Source organism: Micropterus salmoides, unplaced genomic scaffold, assembly GCF_014851395.1.
Source record: "Micropterus salmoides isolate LMB-PRFRI ecotype aquatic unplaced genomic scaffold, ASM1485139v1 Ms_hic_scaffold_23, whole genome shotgun sequence".
Classification (NCBI taxonomy): Eukaryota; Metazoa; Chordata; class Actinopteri; order Centrarchiformes; family Centrarchidae; genus Micropterus; species Micropterus salmoides.
Window position 1 is genome coordinate 1,431,918 of NW_024041484.1, and position 6,108 is coordinate 1,438,025.

Genomic DNA, 6,108 nt, shown 5'->3' on the forward strand with positions numbered 1-6,108 from the left:
TGGCTGCATCTCTATTTATGACGGAAGCTTCGTCAAGCAGCACAGAGCAGATGAACCGGACAGGAAGTCTGACACAGAACGGCATAGAGAATCCGGTCAATTTTCAAAATAAAACACCCTGTGCGGACTCCCGGTCGTAAATCAACAATAAACACAGTTAAAACAGACAAAAAACAACAACTATTAAACTACTTTACCAGCCTTCTATGGTAGCAGAAACGCATATTAAACTTACATCCAGAACTGAGATTAAACTTGTATTAAAAAAACTATTTTTGTTTTTTTATTACATTATTGTACTGATCCCTGCACACAAGGCTTTCCTGAAATATTTGATCAGTATTTTCCTACTAACACTTTTACTGATTTAAGGGGCATAACCTTAACATTATTTATATATTGTCTTTTCTTTTTTTCTTCTGTGCAGATTGACAGCAATGTTGTCGCGCTGATGGATGATGCAGCGCTGGCAAATTACATCCCCTCCTATGGAGACCAAATTGCCCTCTTCAATTTCTGCAAAAGTCTCCTCTCAAAATGACTGGATAGATTACATCAGTTCTGCTGCTCACAACAATGCCAGCAATGTCAGATTTGGATGATCATATCAAACTGTACTTCAGACTTTCTTTCAGTAATAAAGAAATACTTGCTATTTTAGCACATAACAATCAGACAGTAATAAGTGTCCGAACTTTAAAGAGAATTTGTAAAAGACTTGGTCTGTTCAGGAGGAAGAATCAGTCTGACTTGGAGCAAGTGCTGGCTTTTGTCCAACATGAAATCATGACCAATGGACAGATGCAGGGTTATCGGTGGCTACATCTTCGTGCAGTTCAACGGGGATTTGTTGTGTCACAAGATACCATAAGACGCATCATCAAACTGGTTGATCCGCAAGGTGTGGAATTAAGACGAGCACGACGCTTGAGAAGACGTCAGTACAGCTGCAGAGGGCCAAATGCGCTGTGGCACATGGATGGCTATGACAAATTAAAGCCCTATGGCATTGCCATCAATGGCTGTATAGATGGTTTTAGTCGCTATGTGTTATGGATGGAGGCCTATACCACGAACAGCGATCCTAAAGTAGTTGCAAGTTACTTCATTAAAACAGTTTCATACATAGGTGGATGTCCAGAGAGGATTCGTGCAGACAGAGGCACGGAAAATGGTTGTGTAGAAGAAATGCAGATGTTTTTGCGGAGACACCACCCAGACAGTTTTGCAGGGGAGAGAAGTTTCCTTTATGGAAGAAGCACAGCAAACCAGCGCATTGAGGGATGGTGGGGTACCCTCCGCAAACAGAGTGTGCAGTTCTGGATGAACTTATTTCAAACTTTCCAGGATGATGGCCACTTCACAGGAGACTTTTTGGACAAAAGTCTTATACAGTTCTGTTTCCTTAATCTTGTTCAGGTAAAAATATTTATATATCTTATATCTTAATAGAAATGCCTTCTGAAATGATTCAGTAATAAAAGTAGTATTGTAGTAGTAATAATAATACAATAGTGTTGAACTATAATAATCATAATAATGATCATAATCTAAATAGGAAATGTCAAGGTGCACTACAAGCAGGGCAGCATGCATCTTATGGATTGTTTGAAATACCGGGGAGCCAGCTCCCCTGAGAGACCAGAGACTCCTCTTAAAGCAATACAAGTATACATTTGGGTGGTTTGCTAAAATAGCCATCATCTTAAATATTTCCTAAAGTTTGTATTTTTTTCTACATACTATCATTACTGAAACTACAATATTTGCATTTTATTAAGAAAGTGTGTGTGAGAGCTGGAAGCTTTTAGCTCCTGCTGCTGTATCTCCCAGCTGCCACTGCTACCGCCACAATCTGTGCTGTGAATAAAAGCCGAAGAAATTGCTGAAGCGCAGCTAAAAATGGCTAAAGAAACTGGCTGATATTAATTGAAATGCATTTCAAAAATGTGGAAGCTGAAATGCAAAACTCGAGCTGACAGCTCAAGTGCATTAGCAGAAGAAGCTAACAGCTGAAACATGTTGAAATGACTTAACACTGAAAGAAGAACTTGATTGTATTAATATCAGACATGAAACTCACTAGCCCCCTATTAAGATACACTTACTGTCTGGGGATTTATTTTGAGAAACTAGGTCCAGCCCTAGTTTCCTGTTAACTTATAGTGAGCATTCAGGGTTTTTATTTAGAGCTTCATCCTGAGCTTCTTATAGTTACTGTGTGCATGCATCAGTACATAATCATTTTGTGTGCCCTTGCTGTTTGGTGGAGGTGCTATTGGCATATTGCTGTATATTTTTACATTGATTATTGTTGTGTGCTGTAGCTGATGGGGGCATACAATGACAATGCAGCAGCCTAGGTCTCAGTGTAGACAGGCAGTAGTTACATACTATAAGACCAGCTATATTACACGTTTGTAGTCTGTATTTACTGTATCTTTCTATGCAGGATGAACTTGACGAAGTCGTCAACACATGGAATTCACACAAAATCAGACAACGTGCAAGCGATCGGGTCGGCCGTTTTTGATGTACTCATTCCCAGAGTTGCACAGTGCTGAAGATAGACTCAAACCTATTGCCATGGAGGAGGTCACTTTGTGTATGGAAGAGTGTACTCTCAAAGGCCAGTTTCCATGCGATGAAACGGTTTTTGAACTGTGTTGTCTACTAATGGAGGAACATGGATGGGATGCTCCAGCAGATCCACTTGCTGCAGCTGATCTGTACATCATTTTAAGAGAGGAAATACAGGAAAATATTTGATGAATGGATCATGTCCATTAGGTCTGTACTCCCACACAGTACTGTTGTAAACCTGTGTGTGTGTGTGTGTGTCATTGGGTGACTGAGTGGCAAAGAACTACGTAAAGCACTTCGGATAAATTATATGTAATTGTGCAATTGTATGTATGTGCTATGTAGCCATTTACCATTTATGGGGCAATTTGGTTGTATAATCCAAAGGTTTTGATTTGTTAAACTGCAGGAACTCAAGATGACTGCAGCACTATCCTGACAGAACATATACAGAGAACATAACCAGTATAGAGCACAATAAAGACAAAATGTTTGTCCCTAAATATCTCTTCATCAGACAAAGCCAACCCTTGTTTCGACTATCCACATTAAATAGGAAATGAAATGTGTGCAGGTACTACTACTGTACATGTAATATAGCAAAACTCAAAATACAGTATGAGATGGAAAACTGGCAGTATAGACTACAGTAAAGAGGAACTGAATACAAACTAACAGAGGTCATAAAAGATGTAAATCTTCAACCAGTATATGACAATATAAATGTATTTATATGTAAACTTCTATATAATTATTTTGTTGCAATACTGTATGTGTTTATATTATTTTCAGCTTAATTTAACTAGCTCCCAAATAACTGTTTTCTGTAGTCACCTTTAGTCCTTGTCTCTGAAAAGTAAAAAGCTTTAATGTTTATGTGGTAGATTTATTTAATAACTGGATCTGTTTTTCTCTAAGGTATGGGCCCTCCTCTTCGCCCCACTCATCACTGCCTCTCCATTCAACTGACATGTTTTGGATCACAAAAGACATCCAGAAAGGGAGGATCAGCTACTCCAACTTCTCAGGGACCTAAGGACCATGCCCAAAGCCATGGTGAAGATGTTGGGGTGACCTGAACTGTTTGTATTACACCGTCCCAACCAAATTATTCAGCATTGCTGTCAGTTAGCTTTTCAACAGTTGAATATTTGGGATACATCTAAGTACATGAAGACATAAAAGGATAATATGGACATCAAGAATCTCTATAGAACTGTCTACTGCTATGGTGGAGAGAACAGTGTAATCTATCATTTGTTATTCATCAGCGTGATTATTCATGGGTATAACATACCTAAACAATTTTGAGAATGTAAGGGTGGCATGTCTGAACTCTCTGTGATTCATATGATTTGGTTCCAACCAAGCTAATATCGAAAGGTTTAGGTGAAGTTTGAAAGAAAACTACAACTGCATTTTTATAAACAGGCAATAAGTGAAATATTTTTTAAGAAATACACTGATGCAAAAATGGGGACTAATGAATGTATTAAGTACTATTCTGTATGCAGTGAGGATATTTGAGGAATAAACTGTGTTCTAAAGCTTTTAAGCAGTGGAACAACTTAATTAAACATTAGAGTATTTTGCTAAAAATGTATCGATAAAAATATAGGCTTTCATATTCTATATATTTCTTAGAAATGTCTGACCCTCAGCAGCACCATTTTCAGGTGATTTTTCTGCATCTTTAAATGACTTGTTGTATTATTCTCACAATGACTACACAATGCAGTGTGTATTACTGTCCACACACTTCTTTCATAATTATTTTTATTGCCAGCTGATTTGTGTCCAATATGAATACTACAACATATAAAATGCTTGGTAACATTCTCAAATAAATGTATTTTAAACCTCATTTATCCCATCACTTTTTTTTACCTTTACCCATACAGACAGGGAGCTTCATCATTGTTCAATTCATTCAATTGAATACTGAATACAAATGTGGTGAAAGAAGAAACATTTTATTAACAATAAAAGTTTACATTAAAAACATTTCCTTGGTAATACAAATAATTAAGATGGTTAAATCTCATAACCAGATAGGCTAGTCTGTGAAGAGCACATAACCAGAATTGCTCAATTCTGTAAACTAACATTTGAATGTTAAAAGTAACATTTAACATGGCTACAAACAGAGGATTTACTTAAGAGATTTCAACTAAAGCGATGCTAATGAGCTAAAAGTGGTCACTACATGAACAATTCTACATAATGTAGTATATAAAAATCCATTTTATTTTGATGCATAAAAAAGTTAAATGTTTATCCTTATATCCTGTACTCTCATATAGCCTATTTAACAAAACATCTTCTACAACAGTAACCTAATGTAAAAGATCAAGACCACTTAAGGTAAAATTAGCTATTTAACCATGGTCTGTATCACAAAATACCCTCAAAAGTCATCCATAAACAGGGTGTAGATTTAAGGCAAGAGAATGCTGTGAAAGACCTGCACGCAGCTATAAAAAAAAGCTATATGCCAGACTTGCTTTTAGTAGCAAGGAAATAATTTCTGGTACTGAATTAACACAGCAGCTGAGAACCTGAGAATTAGGAACAATGATTCCTGAACAATTACACCCCTTTGCCATTGCTGGTGTCAAATATGATGATCCACAAGGTGGGTAATAATAACACAAAATTATCAGACTGCATTGTATAGTGCCTGTGCAATAATAATCAGTAAAAAATGTCCAAAATTGAAAGAGAACACATCAGATTTGCTGAAAACAACAATACCTGCAATTCTGGATTTGTATGACTTATTAACCCTACTTCAGATTTTTTCTTTAGCAACAAATACTTGCAAGGGTCTGAACTTCAAAGAGAATTTGTTGAAGATGTGGTCTGTTCAGAAGGAAGAACCAGTCCAACATGAGATCATGACCAGTGACTGCAGACTGGCATTTTTGGTGTCACAAGATACTATTAATAGTTTCAGTATTTACTTAAACTCTTTACTTCAGACTTGTTTTCACTAACTAGTAAGTAGTTTTCATGAGATTCTAGTCAATAGATAGATGTGGGGGTTGGCTACACTTTTGGCTGCAATTCAATGGTGGTTTACACACATCTTTCACCTGGGTGGTACATCATTTTGCAACTTATAAAAATGAATAAAAGTGCAAAAACACAGTTTCATCATATTCTATAGCTGACTGCACACAACAGTGATGATGCATGCCATAGTCCATGCTGCTGTTGGAATGTAAGCCCTCAACCTCAATTACATGACCAAACCATGTTTCTGTCCAGTGAGGTTTGTGTTGTGCAGCTTGAGAACTTGAATCTGGCGGAGATGGATCTGGCATTGGTAACAGACAGTATACCAGTTTGTTATAGTTTGTGAATGCACCACTAAAACACATGAAACAAGGGATAATAGCACTATAGTTTTTGTAACCAAGGCTGAGCTTTCTTGAAGTGCTTATAGTAGGTCCTATAAATCTATTGCTCACCATTCCTTGCAATTCTGTCCATGCAATTCTACATAATTGGATCAAACGTGAA